Below are 25455 nucleotides of genomic sequence, written 5' to 3' on the forward strand. Positions count from 1 at the left end.
GTTGAAAGCAAAGCTATAAAAAGACTTTCTGTCACAAACCATTTCTAGACACACCATAGCTAGGAAGGAAAAGTAATGTTGTTCAGCATTGATTTGATCAAAATTGTAATTCCTGTAGAAAGGAGAAGAGACTTCTGGTCCAAATATAATTTTTAATGTACTTTATATTTCACAGAATCTGATTTGGGATCCATTCAGTTTGGAGACGTCAACACATGAACAGGGTACCTACCTTGAAAGCACCTTTTCCGTAACATCTCATGAGCCTACCAACAATTTTCTAGACATTGCTATATTAACATCCGTTTATTACATGGTCCAATGTTTTCACTATTAATCACTCAGCCTGTCCCTTGAGTTACCTAAGGAAAGTAACACCACTTCCCTGAAAATATAAATGCTTAAGCAGCACAAGACAAGGCTGATAAGGCCCTGTATTTACTACAAATAAATCTCTCTTCCCTATTACGGTTTTCGAATATAGCCTACTCACTTGTAATTAGTATCTAAATAAAAGCAGTTTTATGAATAGTCACCATATTAGTTATGGATGCACAGGGAAACCCACTTAACTCATTTCAAGCAGGACCTTGGAATACATTTAGCCATTTATGTTTATGACTGACAAATAACAGATTTATTACTATCACGGGGCAAATTCCTTCTTGCACCAGTACTACTGACTTCATTATCTGAGGGTTGGACTTGGCCCAAAGTGTATTGACTCACAGTATTTTCCTTTATGGCAGTATTTCCATGAACAGTAGCTTTAAATTGAAAAACAGACCCGGGGTTGTTGGGGAACAGCAGAAGGAACCAGATGATTCAGCATTGGTGAGCGATGTGATCACTGAATACAATGAACCAGTTCTGGTCAAAGAAAAGTCACAAATACTCCATTTAGAAAGAGAACTTAAATATTTTTAAGAAAGAGGGAAAAATAATTTCTTTAGGAAGAAACTTCCCTCCGGCAAATCTCAAAAATAAATGGTAACATTTACATAGTAATTGCCATAATGCTTTTTTCACTGACAAGAGAGAGAATTCAAAAATGCAAGCATCTTGGCCTCTAGAAAAAGCAGTGGGAAACCTCTGGCCCTTTGTTTAATTTCTTCTAGCTGGACCATGAAAAGTTTTCTAAAACCAAGTGTCTTGTGAGCCTCCCTTCTCTACCATTAAGAGCAACAAATACAGCTGTGCAAACAGCAGGACTCTGTGCTCCTGTGACAAGATGCATGCCTGGCTCTTGCCAGAGGAATTCTCTTTCAGACATGCGCACAACCCTCCGAACCAGCAGGCTCAAAGAGGAGATCATGGCAGTTGATCTCCCTCAAGTTCTCATATTGGTAGAATTTAGTAGTTCTTCCTCATTTGCTAACCTCTCCGAAATGCTGTGAATGTGGGTATGACTGTCTCTGCAAAATATTGTAAAAGGGATCAAGGGATAAATAAAACATACTTGAATCTTTTTAAAAAGGGGGTGGGGGGAGATCATGGGCAAAGGTAAATGGTAGTAGCCTAAATAGTTAAGAGAAATTACAAGGCAGATTAGTGGCACTTTTTGGGCAGTGTAAAGGGAAGATTCTGGCAGCAGGTAGGCAGGAAGAATATGGTTGAAAGCCCTGCAGCTGGAGCTACAGTTAGCAATGTTGCTCATTCCTTCCTATCTATTTTTATATCTTTCTTTTTGCCAACTTCTTTCCTTGCTTGTGAGATCATAGTTAGGGTTTGAGATCACTGTCAGGGTTTGAATCTCAGGCCATCATGTATTTGATTTGGATAATTTAATATCTCCCAACTTCAGCCTCTTCTGTAAAATGGGTAGAAAGATACCTCATGGAGCTCTAAGGGCGGAGTGAGATCATGTAAAATACATAGCAGGTGGCAGGTGATTCCTTCACGATAGTGATTTGAAAAAATGGCTCAGCACCTTTTCTCTCCTCCTTCTTTTATTCTTTTAGTTCATATTTTTTAATTTCACTTTCTTTCACATCTGATAGAACTTTGGACCCTTATTACTTATTTGCTGTGGGCCAATGACCTTAGATAGCAAAATTCCCCAATACCTGGATTTGGTGGGAGGTTCGGTCCCAGGACTAATGGCCTTCATGGTTGTCTGAAGGCAAATGCTGAGTTCTCTGAAGAAGAACTATTTTCCTAACAGAAAGGTTCAGGGAATCTGGGAATTAGAAAAGAAGTATGTCTGGCTCTTCCTGGCTCTTCTTACTCAGAGATTGCTATACTTAGATTCCTTCCCAAACGACAATACAGACATTAGGCAAAGACTCCACAGTTGCTGAATAGACTTCCAGTAGCTGGAATCCAGGTACAGGCTGTGTAACTCTCTTACACAACGAGACCTGGACTCTGGGGGACTGGTTTACTCAAAGCAAGTTTCAAGAGCAGGGGAGTGAGTCTGAACTGCATTCAGAGAGAAAAAGAAATTCAGTGTTCAAAGTGAAATGACTCATAGCTCAGGTTTCAACACCTGTTAGTTTTGAACTAGCAATACAAGTACCATGAAGTAGTTTTTTAAAGGATATGGAAGAAACCCAAAATTCATTGCCAAAATTATTTTTTAAAAAAAGAGTAAAGCAAGGGGAAAAGAGGAGGGAGGGGAAGAAAGGGGGCATAGGGGTAGGAAAGATGGTGGAATGCAATGGTCATCATTACCCTAAGTACATGTATGAAGACACGAAGGATGTGACTCTACTTTGTGTACAACCAGAGATATGAAAAATTGTGCTCTATATGTGTAAAATGAATTGTGATGCATTCTGTTGTCATATATAACTAATTAATTTTTTTTAATTACAAAAGAGTAAAGCAGTAGGAGAAAGAGTAAGAGGAAAGAGCAAGAGGAAAGAGCACACTACTCAAGGGGAAGCACTTTGTTCCCCTAGCCTTCAAGCGAGCATCCACTCGGTGGGGAGCTTGGAGAAAGTACTAAGGGGCAGTTTGCCCAGAACAAACTTTCTCCTCTCAAACCAGAAGCTCTAAGAGAGCTAATTTTAGTTATTTCTAGGGCTGTCTTCTAACTCCTAAATAGTGACCCCTCCCAAATTTACATCTTTCACCCATTCTCTCTTCTACCAGCTGACCGGTGACTATGTCTGAAATTTAAATTCTCTCTGCTCCTTCTAAACCTCTTCCCCTCATCCCCATCACTCACACCCAAACTTCCAGCTCCCAAAGTAAAAGCAGCTCTGAAGTCCTTCTCCTTTTCCTTTCCCCCATTCTCCTCTTCTTCCTCTTTTTCCTCCTTTTCTTTCTTTTTCTTTTTTTGTACCAGTTATTGAACCCAGGGGAGTTTAATAATGTGCTACATCCCCAGTTCTTTTTATTATCTGATCTTGATACAGGATCTTGCTAAATTGCTGAAGCAGGCTTTGAAATTGGGATCTTCCCGCCTCAGCCTCCGTCCGGTGTTGCTGGGATTGTAGGCATGAGCCATTGCACCCATCTATTCTTAATTATTTCTTTTATATCAACTCCCAACTCCATTCTGCTACCAAGTACTATTGATGCTACCTTCCTGACTCTGCCCAACCTGCGCCTGTCTTCTAACCCTGCTGCTGCTGTGTTGTCCAGAGCTGTCATCATTTCCTACCTGATTCCCCACTTCTCTGTTTCTGCCCTCTTTTCTGGCCCCTTGTTGCATCAAAGTGGTCTTTTTGAAACATAAATCTAATATTTTCTATTTTAATAACTTTAATAACCTCTGATGAATCCCCTCTGCTTACCAAAATAAAAATCTAAATCCAAACAAGGTTCTTCATGACCTTGCATCAATCTTCCTTCCTTAGTCACCCTCTCTTATAATTCCCTCCTCTGCATCCCACAAACTTTGTTTCAAACCCTATGTGCAGCCACACCAGGCTGTTTGCCACCTCTCTCATCCCGCCTCCTAAACGACATGCTCATTCATGACCTTTTGTTCTGTTCACTCTCCATGAAATGCTTTCTCCTACCTGGTGTCCTCCCTCATGCTCTTTAAGATAAGCAAAAGTGTCAATCCTTTAGAAAGCATTCCCTCACAATAAACTACTTAGAGCTACTTGTGGAATCATGGGTCCTTACCTCTACTGGGGCAAGATGCACTGCAAGTACTGGTTTATATATTTGTCTCTCTAAACAAATGAGACTGAGCTTGTGACCTTCTGAAAGACAAGCAATGGCTCTTAGTCCTCTTGGTATCCCCAGCTGTTCACCAAATACTCAATAAATGCTAATAGATGTGGAGAGATCAGCTTTGTATGGACAAAGAAAGAACCCCTAGCACCCCTCAGGAAGTGCCCCCCTTTCCCGGAGAGAGCTAGCTATTCAGGCCCTTGAAGTCTTGCCCTGTGAGTCAGCCCATAGCTGGAATAAGTTCAGAATATATTCCTTTCCCTTAAAAGAGAGATTGGGAGGTTGTAGGACAGTGAGTGGGGGAGGGAGGGTGACCACTCCTTTGGCGATCCATTGTGCTCCCTCCCCCATAGAAAAAGGGATCTTTCCACAGCACTCTGTTTTTAATAGATACTTAAAGAACATTTGAGTAAATTTATATTCAGGTAAATGTTATCTGCTTGGGAAATTAGCACTAGAGATTTTTGAAACGTAACTCACTCACCTTGGCTTTTCTTCCACCACCCCTCCCTGCCCCCAGCCTCTTTGGTCCCCCCCTCTCTTTTTTCCAGCTTTAGCACAGAAAAGCTAAAGTGGGGACCAGGAAATTTTTCTAGCCTCTATACCCAAATACCCATTGGAAAAATACACTTGATTTACAACCATGACATGTGCAACTGGGTGTCTTAACTGCGAATCGAATGTGATGACTGTTCCTCTAGATATTTCCTTAATTTTATGTGAGTAATAAATACACCCTTTAACTATAGGTTCTAATCATTTCCAAATGACTGATTTTCACAACATTGCTACCATAAATTTCCTTTATGTAAATAACTAAATATTTCTATATTGCTTCCATTAGCATATAGTAAAACATTTGTTATTTGTTTTTAAATGGCTAGGGGGAATTATAAGCATATTGCCCAAAACAAGCTTTCTAACAATTCTCTAAGCATATTATGTTTGAAAATGCAATATTTATACAGTAGAAACTATTAAAATCCAACGAGCTTCCTTAAGTTTGTCCTTTATAAGCTATCAAATTTTTTGATATGGGAAAAAAATCTTATAATACCAATTCCATATCAAAGGTGTAGGATTTTGCATTTCTACAGAGCAGAGTTCATGAACTCCTGCTCACCATGTTAACAATCTACCAGGTTTCTAAAGACTCAGCAGGGGTTAGAATTAGAAGGCTCTGCCATCAACATCAATAACAGGAGCAGTGACACTCGGAGGGGTTTTCTACCCTGCTCTCCAAGGAGGGTTCAGCACATTCATAGACTGTAGCCCCTCAGTGAAAGAGCTCTATAGTTACTAGTTCCAAATAATTCCAGAGGGATACATTATTTCAGATTTTATTTCTAAACAGAGAGAAAAAAAATGACACATAAACAATGCTTTGATAGCCATACTTCTTTTTTTTTTTTTTTTTTTTTTTTTTTTTTTTTTTTTAATATTTTATTTATATTTTAGTTTTCGGCAGACACAACATCTTTCTTTGTATGTGGTGCTGAGGATCGAACCTGGGCCGCACCCATGCCAGGTGAGCGCGCTACCGCTTGAGCCACATCCCCAGCCCCAATATACTTCTTATTTTTAAAGAGACTTACCACTGAAAAGGAAGTTTGAGTTCGGGTTTTTTGTTTTGATTCACAGAGAGGAAGATGTGAATGAAATCACAACTATTTCTCTGGGAGTCAGGAAAATGTCTTGAATCCCTAATTCAAGGTGGAGCCTCTTTAGCTAAATGATGACTCAAGTGATTTGGCATATCCTGGGCCCAAGGCAGGTGGCAGATCAATCCAGTCACACAGAAAATAAAGGGAATGCCTCTGAGTTCACAGGAAGACATTAGAAACTAATTTCAAATCATTTTAAAATGCAAAATAAAACTTTGCACAATATTAATTTTTTTGTGGTTTTCAAAAGTAGAAAAACAGCATCCACCACATACACCCTCCCCATCAACAATTCTCATCCAGTTCCCTCACTTCAATCCTTTTTCCATAAAAGCTGATTTTTTTTTTAACTTGGTGATTGAAGTTTGGTTAAAAAAAAAAGTCTCAGAAAAGGGCAATATTCAAATCTCAAGGCCAATTGACCATTAATCCTCTGATATTTTCTCATCTTTCTTTTTGGAAGCCTAAGTAGTGTAAAAAATGTCTTGCTTGTTTCTGCCTATAGCAGGAAGCCAGCGTAACACATTTTATGAATTTATTCTGATGCAGGAGGAGATGTGGCAGTGTTTATCCACGCTGGAGTCAGCATTAGGACCATCTACGTACATACTTGCATTCTGGTGTTCAGGATCTTTCACTTTCAGAAAGCTCAGACATTATATATCTGTATATTTATTTATTTTTTTAAATGTATAGTGTTCATAGTTTTACTTTTTTTTAAGGGAGAGAGAGAGAGAGAGAGAGAATTTTAATATTTATTTTTTAGTTTTCGGCAGACACAACATCTTTGTTTGTATGTGGTGCTGAGGATGGAACCTGGGCATGCATGCCAGGAGAGTGCGCTACCCCTTGAGCCACATCCCAGCCCCTATATCTGTATATTTATAATGCCCAAATCTGTTTTCCTTCCAGCTCATCATCACCGTAGCAAATTTTGCAAACTAAACAAAGATTTTTGTGAAATTTTATGAGGTCCTTCTTAACTATCTCCAATTAAGCTAAATAATAAACTCAATTTGGGATCCTTTCAGAAAAAGCTAATTCAATAACACCAGAACAGTGACTTCATAAAAATCTCCATCTTATCTGCCCCCAACTCTGGGAAGAATAACCACAGCAATTTAGACAAGGGAGCTAAATTGTCTCTTTTCTAAATTACCATATGTACAAATTCTGCCTCTGGGGAAAGTGCTATGTTACTTGCAATCCATGGACAAGCTATTTATATCTGAAGACATTCGAACTGACAAAAAAGAAAGTGAAAAAGAGAGAAGGATAAGTTAATGAGAATATATAAGAATTTACCCAAATCAGCAATTTTCCCCCATTATTTTCTTTCTATATGTAGTTCACTACAGCAAATGGTCTCAAACCAAACCAAACTGTTGCATTCCATTTCTATTGAAATGTATTCTTTAGGAGGAAGTAGTATATTTTTCTCTTTTAATTTGCTTTAAAACTGGAGGGGTTTTTTTTCCTTTCCTTTAATATCACTGTGGTAGCAGATAAATTTACTTAAGCATGTATATTTTGCTCAACATTTCTGAAATAGACTTTTTTATTATAGTAAAAATGTGCATATAAAATTTACTTATAACCATTTTTTAAGCCTACAGTTGAGCAGCTTAAAGTACCTTCCCGTTACTGTTTTGCCATCACCATCATCCATCCACAGAACTTTTTCATCTTCTAGACTGAAATTCTATAGCCATCAAACAATAACTCCCCAGACGCCCTTCTCACAGCCTTTGGTAATCTTTTCATCTCTGTGCACTGATGACACTAGGTACCTAATATAAATAAAATCACAGAATACTTGACCTTCTGTAACTTGTTGATTAGCTTCATCTCTTCAAGATCCATCCATGTTGTACCATGTGTCAGCATTTCCTTTTGAAGGCTGAATAATGTTCCATTGAATGTATTTACCACAGCTTGTTTATCCATTCATCTTTGTGTAGACACTGTAGCTCTCTTTGGTTATTGTGAATAATCTGCTATGAATGAGGGCATACAGATATCTATTTGAGTCCCTGCTTTCCCTTCTTTTGAGTGTGTGTGTGTGTGTGTATACACACAGAAGAATTTCTGAATAATATAGTAATTCTATGTTTAATTTTTTATTTTTACTTTTTAATTTTTGCAGTACTGGGGATTGAACTCAGGAGAGTTCTCCCACTGAGCTACAACCCCAACACTTTTTATTTTATATTGACTTAGAATTCTTTTTCAGGCAATGGGGACCGAACTCAGGGTCTTGTGCATGCGAGGCAAGCACTCTACCACTGAACTACATATTTTGAGACAGTGTCTCACTAAGTTGCTGGCCTCCGACTTGCAATCCTTCTACCTCAGCTTCCTGAGTCACTGGGATTAAGGGCATGCACCACCACGACTGGCTATGTTTAGTATGCTGAGACATCGCAATGCTATTTTCATAGCCACCGTGCCATTTGACATTCCCACCAGCAATATACTAGGGTTCCAATCTCTCTACAACCTCACCAACACTTGCTTTGTTCTGAATTTCTCGTTTTTATTAAAGCCATCCTAATGGGTATGATGTCTGATCTAATCCTAATCTTGATTTTCATTTCCCTAATGATTAGTGATGTTGAAGATCTTTTCATGTGCATATTGGCCATTTGTACATTTTCTGTGGAGAAATGTCCATTCAAATTCATTATCCATTTTTAAATTACTTTGCAGGGTCTTTGTTGGTGAGTTGCATTTCTTTATATATTCTTGATATTAACTCATTATCAGATATAAGAATTTTAAATATTCTTCATATGCAGTGGGTTTCCATGCTGTTAATAGTGTTCCTACTGTAGTTTTAAGCTTCAATAATTTTAGAAATATCCTATGAACTTAAAATATCATTTTAATACTTATTTACTTAAAGTTTTAGTTTGTTTATTTTTGTCTTTTTTTTTTTTTTGGTACTGGGGATTGAACTCAGGAGTGTTTTGTCACTAAGCTACAGCCTCAGTCCTTTTTTTGTTTTTTATTTTTTTATTTTGAGACAGGGTCTCATTAAGTTGCTTAGGGCCTCACCAAATTGCTGAGGCTGGCCTCCAACTTGCCGTCTTCCTATCTTAGTCTTCCAAATCACTGGGTTACAGGTATCCATCACCAGGCCCAGCTAGCTTTGTAGATTTTGACTAACTAATTGCTAATTTAAATTTTCCTTTCAATCCATCCATAGATGGTAAAATAAAAACTAAAACATTATTCAAAACTCAAGAAATAAGTATTGAAGAAATTCTTAGATGATGTTTTTACAAGTTTATGTCATTTATGTTTCTGAAATTATTAAAGCTTAAAACTTCACTAAGACCCTTGGACCATCATTTTATTGCAGAATCCAGATGATATATATAGTATACAATTTTTCCAGCTCTGTTGGATATTTGAGGATTTTCACAATTAAATTGTGGGGAAAAAATGGGGCTAAGAAATATAATTTAATTATGGTAAATTAATAAAGATGTATTTTAAAATCTAAGCATAAAAGCAAAATGATTATCAGTATTTTGCCCAAGGCAGATTTTTTTTTTTTAATGACAATTGTACTCTACCACTGAGTTATATCACCAGCCCTTTTTATTTTTAAAACAGTGTCTCGCTAAACTGTCAGGCTGATCTAGATCTTGCCATGCTCCTGCCTAAGCTGGGATTACAGGTGTGTGTGTGTTAAAGATTCTGTTCTTGTTTTCTCTTTCCCTGGTGATGAGGATCCAATCCAGGGTTTTGTTTACCACTGAGCCACATCCCAGCCTCCAAGAGAGAAATTCTTGGTGCATTTTTTACTTCCTTTGGGGAAAAGTTTTTTCCAAGATCTGCATTTACATCCAGAAAGCTTCTTTATTCCTTAATAGCAGGGCACAATGGCACATGCCTCTAATTCCAGCAAGAGGATCACAAGTTTGAGATCAGCCTCAGCAACTTAATGAGACCCTGTCTCAAAAAAAAAAAAAAAAAAAAAAAGGACTGGGGATATGAGAGTGTAACTCAGTGGTAAAAACATTTCTGGGTTCCATCCTCCCTACTACCAAAAAAAAAAAGAAAAAGTTCCTAAGATTCAGACATGTTTGAAAAATAGTGCTGAAACGTTTTGTGGAAGTCTTCAGTTGATCACCATTTATTCAGTATTTCCTATATGCCAGGTACTGTGCTCAGCAGCAGAAATATAATCATAAACAAAACACAGTCCTTAACCAATAGAAGTGTATAGGCTAGTGAGGGAAAGGAGAGAGGTCCGGCAAATGGAGCCAGATTATTAAGTATAAAGTGCATGTTCAACATGACAGCACTACAGTCTTACAGAATACCCTGAAACAACAATGAATTCAACCTAACCTACCCTCACCCACACAGTAAAGGCTTTTCCCAATCAGTGACTGGCGATAGCAATAGAGTGAAGGTATATAGAAATTAACCAGGTAAAGCACATGCTTAGCATGCTTGAGGCCATGTTAATTCCCAGCACCAAAAATATAAATAAATAAAAAGCAAATTAACCAGATAAAGAGGAAGTTAAAGAACATTTTTTTTTTCTTTTGTGAGGTGGACGTACATTGCTGGGGATTAAACCTAGGGTATCACGCATGCTAAATATGAGTTCTGCCACTGAACTATTCCCTCAACCTCCAAAGAATGTTTTGATCAAGGGGAACTCCATTGCCAAGTAACGTGGTATATTTGGAAAAGAGCAAGGAACCAGTACTGAATGGAATGGAATAGGATATTAATGTGTTGGTTAGAGAAAGAGATTATAATATCCCCACAATAATCCATTCTCATCTAAAGGTAAAAGAAAGCTAACCTATTTGCATGAACATTTTAATTAAAAACAGATGTGGTTTTTTGGTTTATTTTGCTTCACTTTAATAATCCTTTGAAGCTTAATTTTAAAGCTGAATTATTAAAATAAGTAATTACTTTGATTTGCTATTGCATTCAGAGAATAAGTAATTGGCTGATGTATGGAAACAACAACACATACACAGATGACACGAATACGCTGAGTGAAGTACACAAGGAAACCTCTTATCAGCAGTTCTCAGAGTTCAGTGAGCACCAGTGAACTCCGTAAAATGCCATTTTCTATATCTTACACTTCTGACCCAGAAAATCTGGGATAAAGCTCAGGAATCTCAATTTTTAACAAGACCATAGGCAATTGTTCTGTTTTAACTGTTTTCAATGGAAACTTTAAACCTGTACAAAATTGGAGAGAAAACTATATGATTACCCATATATCCATCATCCAGCTTCAATCCACGGCCAGTTTTATTTCTTCTATATCATGACTCACTTACCCTTCATACATATTTATTTTTAAGATAATCGTAAATATTTTAACATTTTATTAATTAATACTTCAATTTGTATCTCCAAAAAAATGAATTTTAAAAGTATTACTGTAACACAGTAATCATACCCAAAACCCCGCGTGGTCTTAATGTAACTGGTCCATACTTAGTTTTAGAAAAACTGGATCATTAACCTATGGGAAAAGGTAACAAGTCAGAGTCCAAGAGGACACCTCAGGAACACAAAGCTTGATTTGGTTCACCATGGATTCATACTCTTTTGGTTCAAAAAGAAGCAAATCATTCACTCTTATGTTTCTGTAATTGTCATTTTCAAATTTTCAAAAAAAATTATTTTCAAAACAGAATTATCAAACTGAACTGAATTTAAAACAAAAACTTTTCCAGAGTTATTGGATTACATTTTTTTAAAAAATTGTTTTTGTTAAATACTACTTTTACACCTTATTCGTCTTCATAAAGGAGAGAAGAAAAAGTTTTTCCATTTGCTTTTCCTCCAAAATTATTTGGATTTCACTGAGTTAAAAAAAAATTCTCAATAAGCCTCAGAAAAGTTTCTCTAAGTAACAAAGAGCACAAAATATGTTCTGATTAAGTCCAGATGCTAAGAATCTTACTATGTCTAATACTCATACCCATAAGATGCACTGTTTGAAAAAACTTACACTTAAAGAAATTTTTTTTTCTTTTTGGTACCGAGAATTGAAACCGGGGTACTTAACCCCTGAGCCACATCCCCAGCCCTTTTTTGTATTTTATTTAGAGACAGGATCTCTCTGAGTTGCTTAGGGCCTCACTAAGTTGCTGAGGTTGGCTTTGAACTCACAATCCTCCTGTCTCAGCCTTTTTATAGGTGTGCACCAACGCCCCCCCAACAAAATTAAAGAAATTTGATTGCATGCCTCAGTCATACTTGAGCTCTAGTCTATTTTTTCTCCTTTAATCTGGTTCTTTAAAAAGAAAAGGGTAGGGGGTACTAAAAAGGAAAACAAACCTTAGGTTTACATTTTTTTTTTCTGTTGAACCCAGGAGCACTCTACCACTGAGCCTTTTTTATTTTTTATTTTGATGTAGGGTCTTACTAAGTTGCCGAGACTGGCCTCAAACTTGGGATCCTCCTACCTCAGCCTTTCAAATCTCTGGGATTACAGGCATGTGCCACCACACCTGGCACATTTGAAGTAATATTGAATTTTCTTTTTAAAGAAATGTGGAAATTCTTTGCGACATAATGAATTCAAAATATCTTACAATTCACTGCCAACCAATAAAAAAGTGTTATGTAACATTGATAAATTGCACACTTGCATTTTTCAGGTATATTCCATTTTTCAGTACAGTGATGTCCTGTGATATCAGCTTTTAAACTGTTCCTTATCTATCAATGCAAAAAAATCGATCCACATCAAAATGATGAAATAAGATCCCACATTTGTAATTATTAACCTGAGAAAGTCTAAGATGGAATTGCTGCTTGATCCTGTCATCAAAATAAGCTTTTAATAAAGTACTGAATACCATAGCGTAAGACATATTGCCGCAGCCCAGCTGACTGGGCAAAATAACTGGGGGGTGACGAACAACTTGTGTACGTTGATACAGCAGGAGTAGGAGCCGTTTATTGCAGGACAGGAGCAGTATTTATATATTCTATACAGCTTATCTAATTAGCATAAACTAGATACATCAGTCAACCAATCAGGAATCTCCACACTTAATGGCTCGCTTTTGTTACTTCTCAAACCACTCCCTCTGGCATTTTGCCAGGCGCCATCCAGACTTATTTACAGACCCTAACATTTCTCTGGCAAAATGCCAGGTGCCATCCTGACTTGTTTACAGACTCTAACAACATATCATTTCTATTTTAAATACTTTACCCTTTATTGAAGTTTTTTATTTGACATGTGTCCGAGGTACAAAGACAAATCTCCCTTGCCCTTTGATAGGGTGTCAGAGCTTACTTAAAGGTGTAAGAATAGAGCTGTTGAACTATTTTTTTTTCCTACTGCAAGTTATATATGAGAATTGGTAGCAGCCTGTTGAAAGAACTTTACCGGTGGATAATAGCCCTTATCTCACCTCTATCTGTCATGCTATCAATTTCTTTATTACAGGAGTTTACCTTTGGGCAGCTCATACACCAGCTGTCAATCTGTCCTCACCTTGAGACTTTGCAGCAAACCAAGCTCAGGTGTGTTGAGGTTTTACCAGAATAGATTGTTTTCCTTCTTTTTCCAACAAGAACAGCTGTAGTCAAAATGCAAGCCTCTGGCACTCCAGATGTGATCCATCACAGGGATGGATTAAATTTTTTTTTTTTAAAAAAAGGGTGTTTTTTTTTAAATTCTTGCCTTCCAGATCACAACTTTTTATTTGAAGATTTTCTGGATTTTGCTTCTTGTCCTAGTTTACTTTGCCCCTCCTCACATCCCCTTTCCCAATTTAAAATGGCACCCTTGAGAAGATTAAAAAATTCAAATGGCCATCAAACGAATTGCTGTGCATTGAAGAAAATGAAGGAGGGGGGGAGGGAGGGAGGGAGGGAAGGAAGGAAGGAAGGAAGGATTCTCTTAAGTAACAATATGGAAAGATTTCCAAGACATATTAGGCAAAAAAAGAAGATACAGAATAGCATTACCTTTTGAGTTAAAAAAAAAAAAAGTATGTGTGGGGGGAGCATTCCTAATTATTCTCTATTCATAAAGAAAATCTGAAAAGACACATTAAAAATTAATAGTACTGGCCAGGTGTGGTGGCACAAACCTGTAATCCCAGTAACGAGGGAGGCTGAGGCAGGAGGATTGAAAGTTCAAAGCCAACCTCAGCAGCTTTTTTTCTTCTTTTTAGTTGTAGATGGATACAATACCTTTATTTTATTTATTTATTTTTATGTGGTGCTGAGGAATGAACCCAGTGCCTCACAAGTGCCAGGCAAGTGCTGCACCACTGAGCCTCAGCCCTAGCCTACCTCAACAACTTTAGCAAGGTCCAAAGCAACTCAACAAGACCTTGTCTCTAAAGAAAAGATAAAAAAGGACTGGGGATGTGGTTCAGTGATTAAGCACCCTAGGCTCAATCCCTGGTACCAAAAAATATGTATATATATATTAATAGCACTGGTACCAGGGCTGAGGTGTGTGGGGGAGCCAGACATGATGAAAGGCAGAAGACAATTTTCATGATATGCCTTCATATGCTTTTATTTTAAAACTATACTAATATATGACTATTTTAAAAATTGATATTAAAAAACAGTAGCTTTATTCAGTGCAAGGAAACTAAGAGAAAGTTAGGAAAGTCTATTCTTAGCCTACAGATACTCTCATTTGGTGGAAACAATAAATTATCAGGAAACCAAAAAAAATGAAATTTAGAAAGCACCAGGAAAAAAAGCTAGGATGGATTCTGGTTGAAGGACAAATTGACAGACCTCAAAATATTATATACCAGTGCTGTGTATTTGTAGATTTGCATTTATGTTTGAAAAGCAAGCAAAAAGTGTTTTGAAGACAAATTACATTATAGCGAGATTGAATGCTCTCTTCTTACATGTTTTCTTCAATTTTCTGAAAGCTATCCCATGGGCCACTTGTCTCACACCATGATTCCAAAGGCAGCACAATGAAATGTGAAGCACCTGAGCCCTGGGGCAAAGCTCTAACCCAATTCCACGCTGCCTTCCACTCCCAGCTGCCCAGCCTGTGTACGTGGCTTACCACATGGTGGCTGCTTCTTCATCTGTGGAGTGGGGATAAGAACAGCATCTTCCTCAAAAGGACACTGGAAGGATTAATTGAATTCCAACACAAAAAGCATATCAAACAGAGCCCGGCTCACAGTAAGAACTCTTGGTGTTTGCTGTTGCACTTGCTCTTCAACTGGTTTGCCCTCTGTCTTTCTTTAAAAGTGCTGGCTCCAGAGCCAAGTACTTACCCTTGGCCTTAAGCCTTCTACTCCCACTGGTTTCCCTTTACTCCCACTTCTCTTTTTAAAATAAGGATGCAGTTTTCACTAACATACTCCCACAGAGTTTATGAGACAAGATCATCCCAAAGAAAGATAGTCATACAGAAAATGTGTGATATTTGCCAGGGGAATTTGGAGTTAAAAACATTAGCATGATGATAATTCCTTACATTCTGATCTCACTCCGTAAAGCTTTTAATTATCTGATTTGATCCCCATTACAACCCTTTGAGACCATCAGGGCAGATAAAGGATATGGAGCAGAATATCAGCCAAATCACATTGCTATATTGTGTACATGTATGAATATATAACAGTCCCATAATTATATACAGGTATAATGTGCCAATAAAAAATGTGGAAAGAGGGGAAAAAAAAGGAATATGGGCCAAGGGGTTAAAAGGGTTGCCCGAGGCTAAATTATACATTGCAAGTTAGTGACAGTATCTGACCAGTTCAGTTCAATAACAATTTATTGAACAGCTATTAGAGAGTGGCCTCCACGCTGACCTCCGAATTCCAAAATGTTTTCTGCTACAAAGAATTTACATGGTATGATACATCTCTCCACTTCCATCAACTTGGTGATCTTGCTACTTTAAAACTATTGAAGAGCTGGGGAGGTGGCTCAGTGGTAGAGTGCTTACCTAGCATGCATGAGGACCTGGGTTTGATCCCCAGCACCTAAAGCGGTCGGAGGAAACCTATTGTAGCATCAGGATTCCCAAGAAAAAGATGTTGGGGAAACAATTCAATCACCTTAAGCTAGTTTTCTCAGCCCTAACTGTGTAAATATTCCTTATAGTAGGTGGTTGTGAGGGTTAAATGGGAGAATGAATATAAAATGGTTTGTAAACTGTAAAGTTTCATCACAGATATTAGTTTTTGTTGTTATCTGATTTAGGTGGAATGCAAGATCAAACCTAGGTGGAAGGGAAAAAAAAAGAAAAAGAAAGAAAGCATGCTAGAAAAGCATGCCTAGGTATCCAGCCCTTAAAAGACCTCCCTGGGAGAGGAGCAAGATTACAAAAACTCACAGTGTTTCCCCATGGAGGTAACCCACTGAGCCAAGGGAGGTAGGCCGCCTGGGTCAGTCCCAGTCTAGCAAATGTATTCCTTTCCATTTGCTCCAGTTGGTGGTAAGAGGTAGAGGGGGGCAAACCAGACAGCTGGCGCGACATGAAACAGAAACATCTAGGTTTCACCTTTAAAAAGAGAAAAAAAAAACCTGTGGGAAATAGTGAGAGAAGGAAAAGAAGCAGGCAAGCGCTTGGAGCACTTCAGCTGGTAAGTGAGAGAGCAGTAGCCCCAAGACAGATGTAATCCACACCCACCATCTGCAATCAGAGTGGCTCACATGTCAAAAAAAAAAAAAAAAAAAAAAGCTGTACTCCCTCAGGGGAATCTCGAAGGCTGTCAATGTTCTAGCCATGAGAAAACAAAAAAATCTATATAGAACATTCCAACATGTGGAGGCCTGATAGGGCTCAGAGAGATGTTCTATGGGAGCCTGACTCTTGCAGGCTTCTCACTTGGTAGACTGGGAAAGTCTGCATGAGGCGTGCTTCATAGGGGAGGGGAAAGTGGTGTCTGAACCTGCTCCAGGACAGGCCGGCTGCTTCTGGTTTAAGGAGGCAGTAGAGCAAGGCAGTGAGGTAGGCTGTCAATCAAACACCCTGGGTTCAAATCCAAACTCACTGTTTACTTACTTAACCGACATGGCTTTGGGTTGCTTACTTTTGCTGAATTGCTTAATTTCAGTAGCTAACTTCACTAAGCTTCAGTTACCTGACCTGTAAATCAGGGGCTAATAATAGTAATAATGTCTTCTTCAAGGATGTTGTAATGGGGGATGAGGCTGTGGCTCAGAGGCAGAGCACTTGCCTAGCATGCCTGAGGCACTGGGTTCGATCCTCAGTGCCATGTAAAAATAATAATAATAATAATAATAATAATAATAAAAAGGTATTGTGTCCACTCACAACTAAAAAAATAAATGTTTTAAAAAAAGGATGTTGTAATGACTAAGTCAGATATTGTTTATAAAGCAATTAGAAAGTACCCGGTACAAAGTAAGTAGTAAATATTTGTTGGTTATTACATTATTATTTAAAAAGGCAAATTTACTAACTTACCTAGTTCCTAAGGACTAGCGAATAGAAAGTCCAAGAAAGTGAAAACTCTCCTGTAAAATCAAACATGAGAACAGACCTTGGGGCTGTGAGACAGCCCAGTGGTAGCACACTTGCCTACCAGGCTCCATCCCCAGCACCACAAACACACACAAAAAGAACAGACCTTGCACACTCACTGGTAACAGAGATAAGTTTCCAATGCTTCTGTTTTATGGATTATTTTAGATAAGCTGAACATACAGAGAGGCAATAATCCCACCTAGAATCAGCTGTGCTGAGATTCCAGCTCCACTTCTCACTAGCTCTGTGACCTTGGACAAGTCATGAGAGCTTTGTACCTTTCTTCCACATTTGTAAAATGAGGATGATAATAGTATCTAGTAAAGTTGGAGTGAGGATAAAATGAGGCAATTTATGTCTTAGTATAGGCCCTAGTAGATCCTGATAAATGAATGATATTTAATACTCAATAGCTATTATTGCTTCATTCCCTGCAAAACTACAATCAGAGGGCTATTTGTTAATTAAATTTAAAGCCCATCTTTCTGAGTAGGGTAAGCAAAATATATTCATTATTGTGGATCAGTGTTCTCATTATAAGTAACTTTTCCTTTAAGAACATGCGTCAGTTTTTTTTCTAGAAAGAAATAATTTAGCCAGTGTTTCATAACACTTTTAGATTGGCCCATCCTATGGTTTGGCTCTCACTATTTATTTTAACTAAACTAAGCAGGAAATTTATCTAAGATAACTGAAAAATTTGAAATGTCTCTGAGAACTAAGATTAATATTCTGCCAATATTTTTGTATTTTACAATGAAGTAATAGTCATAAAAGCCAAATGTCTTGAAAATTCTAGCAAAAAATAAAATCAAACAAAACACATTTGCTTAAAGATTTATCTGTCTTACAATAATTCATTAACAAAAATAGGCTTCAGTGAAGTAAAATTTAGTAGTAACAAAAATTTGTATTAAAGACATCATAAAATAGACTCATTTCTTAATTTAGTCAATAAACATTTCTTAATGCCTACTATGAGCCAGATACTGCCCTTTTTAAAATCAAACATACCGAATTTGTTCACTCTTACAAAGGTCTTGCATTTACCATTACCTACATTTTATTTAAATTTTTGCATGATATGATAATACAGCAATCTGATTACATCAGTTAAAATTTTTTTAAAAACTGTCACTTTAAGAATTTCTAATGTTTTTTTCCATTAACATTCCTCTCTGGTTTTATGTACTTGGTCTGTGGTGTGGGATGTAGCATAAATTATCTGCCTTCAGCAAAACGAACAGCTGAAATGCATGGCTGCCTGACAGTGCTTGTTAGGCCATTAGCTGCTGTGGGCACACACTGCTAGTCAGGGTCTGCCTTTCCATCATCTCAAGAAAAGTCTTTCAGTGGTCAAAACATAGGAGTTGGCAATCTAGTACCCAAATGAGCCCAGTATTAATGTCCTACTTAGGGGTTATTTAATAAACATAATGAAAACCATCCTGGGATGTTTATATTTAAAGAAAATACCATCACAAATGAATTCTCTGTGCATTACTAAAAGCCAACAGCAGGATAGGATGAAACAATTTTTAGCAAAATCCTTCTAACAGAGCCCCAAGAAGATTGTGTGTATGTGTGTGAGAGTGTGTGTGTGTGTGTGTGTGTGTGTGTGTTATGTTTTTCCTTTTCAATTCAAGTCACTGTTTACTAACAGGCCAGAATGTAAACACACCGTAGTAGATACCTTAAGTTTGTCCTTCTAATGAGCCTGTTGATCTGGTCTTCTCTGCTGCCAGCATTTCTACTTTTTACAAAATGGGTGGTCTTTTTCTTCATTTTTACCTCTGGAGAAGATAATTTGAAGGGCCACAGGAAGTTATTGGCTTCTTTGAAGTACTTCCAATAGTACATGTTTCATGAGTCATATCTTCCATGCAGATGGTATCTTATGTTCCAGGAGATCAAGCAATCAAGTGGTATCTGTCAAGGCAATTGGCTTCTTATCAATTTTACCATAATCACACTTTTAGTTTATTTACTGGTCTCGGGCTTGGTTCCCCCCTCCCAACATGTGGTTCCACAATTCTTGGCATGTCAACTTAAGCCTTGTTGAACTCAACAAAGATGCCATTAAGGAAGGCAAAGAAGTTCTAATTCCTTTTACAGATCTTTGGCTCACATCAGTGATACCTCTGATCCTGATGACAAATGTTTATGTGAGTTCTGCAGGGGCACAGAAGTGGCCAGCTTTTCTCACCCTCCTAGCTGTCGGAATCTTGGTTCTGTATGTCTGCCTTGTGCTGGTGCCTACCTTTTCATAGAGAAGCTTTCTCTCTGTCTTTTGAGCATCTTTTGGGCAAACTTTTTTCTCAGGTGCTTGATCTTCAGCTCTGTGAAATTCCTTTGCCTTTTCTCAAGGGTTTCTGCATAGCAAGAACCTTCCTTTCCTTCACTTTGCAACCTCTATAGTTCCAGCCAGAGAAAGGATAAGTATATCCTTAAAACACAAAAGTAGCTGTTTCTTTACCCAAAAATTATTCTTCAAATCTCACTCTTTTCAATCTCCCTACATATATTTATTTACTCTGGAAGAAATTGCATCCCCCTCCTCCTATCCTGTCGAAGTCTTTTTCAGCCTTGACAACCCAGCTTAGACACTACCACCTCCTCATTTTCACCCATCACCCACCCCGAGGGGTTTTCGCATGGGCCAGATAAAAGAATTCTGAACACCCAGAGGAATCTGGGCACCGATGCCTTACCCTTCTGACCTTTTTTTGCACCCCCTGCTAGGCCACCTTGTTTTATAGTTACTGGTGTCCATAATCTATCTCTTTCAACTCAACTTTAGGTTTATTCCTTTTGCATTTCATACAGTGCCTACTCCAAACTCTGTTAATGGCCAGGTAAAAATCAGGCTTAGAGAATAGTGGCACCTGAACCTGTAACCCCAGCGATGAGGAGGCTGAAGTGGGAGGATCACTTGAGTCCAGAAGGTGGAGAGTAGCCTGGGTACCACAGTAAGACCCTGTCTCCAAAAAAAGGGATTAGGTGAGTGAGCCTGGTTAATACATTCACACTTTATGTATCTCAATTTTTTCACCTAGTAAATGGGCATCATAATATCTGTTCTGTCTAACTGGAGTTTATCATGCAATCAGATCAGATAATAAAGTGGTTTTTAGTGGTATGCTGTGGTACACACCTGTAATCCCATCAGCTTGGGAAGCCGAGGCAGGAGGATTGCAAGTTCAAAGCCAGCCTCAGCAACTTAGCAAGGCCCTAAGCAATAGCAAGACCTTGTCTCAAAACAAAAAACAGAAAAGGCTGGGGATGTGGCTCAGTGCCCTTGTGTTCAATCCTTAATACAAAAAAAAAAAAAAGAAAAAGTTTTTTTTAAAACTACTGTACATTTGGGGGCTGGGGCTGTAGCTCAGTGGTAAAGTGCTTGCCTGGCATGTGTGGGGCACTGGCTTTGATCCTCAGTACCACATAAAAATAAATAAAGATACTATGTGTTCATCTACAAATAAATAAATACTTAAAAACCACTACTGTACATTTTGTTTTAGTTTGGGCTGTTATTAAAATATACTTTAGCCTGGGTAATTTATGAATGACAGAAACATTGCTCACAGTTCTGGAGATTAGGAAGTCCAAAATTAAGACACCAGCAGATTCGGTGTCTGGTGAGAGCTCTCTGCTTTGGAGATGTGCCTTCTTGCTGCATCCTCACATGGATGGCAAAAGGGTAAAAACGCTTCTTCAAACCTCCTTAACAAAAGCTCAGCTCTCACTCCTGAAGGTAGACGTCCTGATCTAATCACTTCTCAAAGTCTCCATGGCAAACAATTTGACAATATTTAAGAGCCTTAAGTATTTCACATTTTTCTTTAGCTGGTATTACAGGTGTGTAACACCACACCAGCTCATTTTTTTTTCTTATTCACTAATTATATTTCCAGGCATCAATCCTAGGGAAAACTAAACGTGGAATAATTTTAAGAACAAAAATGATCAAGTAATATTTATAAAAATAAAGAATGAGAAATAATTTAAACATGCAACAAAGGCACACAACTAACAAATTGCCGCGCACTGACTCCATGAAACAGTCTTTTTTTGATGGTGGTGATGGGGTGCGGGGGATTGAACTCAGGGACACTCAACCACTGAGCCACATCCCCAGCTCTTTTTTGCATTTTATTGAGAGACAGGGTTTCACTGAGTTGCTTAACTCCTCGCTTTTGCTGGGGCTGGCTTTGAACTCGTGATTTTCCTGTGTCATCCTCTTGAGTTGCCGGGATTACAGGCGTGTGCCACTGTGCCTGGCCCTAATTTTCCTAAATAAAAATAAATTAATCAAGTTCAGCTATATTGTAATATTTGTTAAACAACCAACAAGAAAATAATTAAATCACATTTTTTCTGCCTGTACTAAAAACTAACCTCAATAACTTTAACAAGTGAGTAAAAAAGTCATTCCTCTCCCTTTTGTCACTCAACTACAGTGTTACCCACTGTGAGGGTCTGTCTTCTAGCTCTGTAGGTCTGTCATAAACCCTAATGTTATCTTTTAAAATTCTTATAATTATCAAAGCATATTAATTATACAAATTAGTGGATTTTGCTTTGACATTTCCATACATGCATATTTCATGCTTTGATTATTTCCTTTAAGAGTGTTTCAGAATCCATTTTACTTTCACTTTTAAATCTTATCCTTCTAAATAAAGATGTTCTGTTGGAAGAATTATATTTGCCCAAGTGTTGAGCAAGCATAAGTACTCTCCTAGGTCATCATCACATGTCAAAGTCAACAACTTTTCTAATGTAGTTCATGGTACTCATGTTTCCGTATTGGTAGAAATTCAAAAAAGAAGAAGAGAAAGAAAAGCAAGTGTCTGTTATCTGTCAAAAATCTCATTCCTTAAAATCACATTTTGAATGCAAGTGACTTTACCTTAAATGTAAAATTCAAAGTACTCGCTTTCATTTCCAAATACTCATCAGATACCTTTAAATCATATCTCTTACTGGTAGTTGCAACTATCATTCTCACTCTAGTAACACATAGAATATTTAACTTAATAGAGAATAAGTTTCACTGAGAAAAAAAAATCGAATCCTTGAATCTAACTATTGCTCTTTCCCCAGTCAGTTTTATGAATATGTTTCTTCATTGAATTTGTTCACTCCCATCTATTTGATTCAAATGCCTTATCAAGTGCCCAAATCAGGTCAAGGATAGAGCTGCTAGTGATGCTAGCACTGAAGTTAGACCAGCTCTTATTTTGTCAAACTTCTCCATTTCTCTAGCACATGTATATTATGCTTTACCAGTAGGATAAACAGTGACAAATTGACAAGGTAGTTCATCCCTGCAGAATGGTTTGACTATTTTGTATAGGTATGTACACTGAAACCTTTTTTTAAAAAAAGTATGGCTAATACATGAAACCATATATTTTGATTTACAACTGGGGAATTTAGAAATTACTCACCAACTACAGGTTATCATCTAATTCTTTCAAGGATAAGTGTATCTTGCCAAGCATGGTGGCACATGCCTGTAATCCCAGCTGCTTGGGAGGCTGAGGCAAGTGGATCAAAGGTTCAAAGCCAGCCTCAGCAACTTAGCAAGGTTGTAAGCAACCTAGTGAGACACTGTCTCAAAATGAAAAATAAAAAGGAATGGGAATGTGGCTCAGTAGTTAAGCACCCTTGGGTTCAACCCCTGGTACCAAATAAATAAATAAATAAGTGTGTCTCTTTTACCTTTGTATACCCAGTATACCCTACAAGCTTCCACACTGTAGAAGTTTAATAAATGCTTGCTAAACCAAAAACACAATAATGGAACTGACTTACTAAAAACTAATTGCCAAGTTGTACCACACTGTAATAGGCACTGTGTCTAATTAGCTCAGTTTATCAGTGCAAGGAGCCGAGGTTAAAGACCCAATTCCCAAAAGGGTCTTTTGACCTTATTCTAGCCACAATTTCATATCTTGTTCCAACATACTATCTCTCCCATGAATGCTAGGAGAATTAGACAAGCTACTCAAAGACAGATCATTTAGAAACTAAAATGGTAACAAATGAATCATGCATCTTTTGATATGGAAAATTACAACATTTTAATATGTGAGACTTGATTGTAAGGTAAATAATATTAACTGTTGATCCTTAAACTAGTACAAACTAATACCCAATCCCTGTCTCCTTTTATTATAACTGGAAAGTTCATCAACTTTCACTTCTGAAGAGAATACAGTTCTGTGACTGCTATGAAAGTTCATTAAAATAAAAATAATTGGCTGATAAAATGACTTCTATTTTTTCTTTTTTAAAAATATTTATTCTTAAATGTTAGATAGACACAATATCCTTATTTTACATTTATGTGGTGCTGAGGATTGAACCCAGTGCCTTGTGCATGCTAGGCAAGTGCTCTACCACTGAGCCACAACCTCAGCCCTACTTCTATTTTTTCAATAAAAGAATTTTAATAAATTCTTCTATAAAATAAAGAAATAGTATGAATGGATATAAGACATGTAGCCTAAAAATAAATATCTTTTAAAAAGATCCTCAAATTTGAATGCAGGAGAATTTTAATTTGTATTCAAGATCTCACTAGCTCCATATTTCAGGAAAGTCAACCAACTTCTGTCTGCACATGTTTTCACCGGGAAAGTGAAGATAATGCTACTTACTGCTTCATAGGATGCTGTGTGAATTAACTGGTTAGTGTTCTTAAAACAGGGCCTAAGTACCAAATGTTATCATTAGTGTGCATTGTAGATCTCTTTACAATTATCTGCCACCTTAAAATGCTATGGGCTGAAAGGATGCCTCTCTCATGGAGTATTTACAAAAGGTTAGAGAAAGTTCAAGAAGTGTAAAAAAAAAAAAAAAAAAAAAAAAAAGACATGTGAATTAAGTTAGAGTAGAAGAAAAGGAAATTAGGAATCTGGCACATTTTGTTGTATGCTTCTTTTCACATCAATTTACATGCTTCTCAAAATTATCGATCATCATGCAAGAAGAAAAATTTTTAGCCACATACATTATGAGTTCAAAATGTGCTGTGTAGTTTAAAAAAAATTTATAACAGAACTAAGCAATTAAGTTATGCTCTGAAATAAAGTTGTAATTTGTTATAATTTAATTATCACAATATTATATATAATGTGATCAATAGAAGAAGTCTGACATTAATGAGACTAGATCTAATAATGTCTATCTTTGCGTTTGCTGTTGTTAAAGTTGTAGAATATTCTTTTTTTTTTTTAAACTGGGGATTAAACCCAGGGGTGCTTTACCATTGAGCTACATCCCCAGCCCTTTTTATTTTTTATTTTGAGAAAGGGTCTCTCTAAATTGCTGAGGCTTGCCTCCAGAGTTGCTGGGATTACAGGCATGTGCCATCATGCCCAACCTAGAATACTCTTTAGAAAAGAAACTCTTACAGTATCAGAGCACTTGCCTAGCATATTTGAGACCCTGGATTTAATCCTTAGCACTGGAAATTTTAAAGAAAAAGAGAAGGAGGAGGAGAAAATCTTAAATGCACAGAATGAAATTTCAACTGAACTAATGAGAACAACAATAACAGTTGTAATAGTGATAACTTATGTTTCTATAATGACTTATAACTATACCAGGTGGCAAGTATGTGAAGAGTTTGAGGCTTTTGCTATTTGCAAACTAACAAGTCAACTGGTCAGTTTCATAGATGCTGGCAGAAGATTAGACTATTAGATCAGAGACAAAAGACAGTTTGTTTGTTACTCATAGCAACAGTGACAGCCAGGACATCTTCATTTTTTGTACCAGTTCTCCAAGCCCAGATTTCTAGAGAGTGATACAATGAAAGCCAGGAGCAATTAATAAGTTTTACTATAGGAGAAGAACTCTAAGTTTAGAAAACCCTAATCTTTTCCCTCTGCTTCAGAGAAAGATACTCTTTCAAAGCTGCTTGATCTGGGTTCTACCTCTAGCACCGCAAGATAGAAAGAAAAGGAAAAAGGAAGGGAGGGAGGAAGGAAGAAGGGTAGGAAGGGAGGAAGTAGACAAGGAAGGAAGGAAGGAGGAGAGGGAAGGAGGGAAAGAAATGGAAAAGAAAAGTGAGAGGGAAAGAAGAATAGATAAAAAAGTCCAGCCAGGTGCAGTGGCCTGCATTTGCAATCCCAATATCCTAGG

The 25455-nt window shown here is 37.4% G+C and overlaps 1 pseudogene; it reads right to left on the minus strand.

The window, feature by feature from the left end:
* Positions 1-18954: 18954 nt before the first annotated feature.
* Positions 18955-19929, minus strand: LOC124080192 (large ribosomal subunit protein uL30-like; annotated as a pseudogene).
* Positions 19930-25455: the final 5526 nt, after the last annotated feature.

This window comes from Marmota monax, unplaced genomic scaffold (genome assembly GCF_021218885.2).
Source record: "Marmota monax isolate L192 unplaced genomic scaffold, Marmota_monax_Labrador192_F-V1.1 WCK01_AAM20220418_F8-fsc00133, whole genome shotgun sequence".
Taxonomy (NCBI): domain Eukaryota; kingdom Metazoa; phylum Chordata; class Mammalia; order Rodentia; family Sciuridae; genus Marmota; species Marmota monax.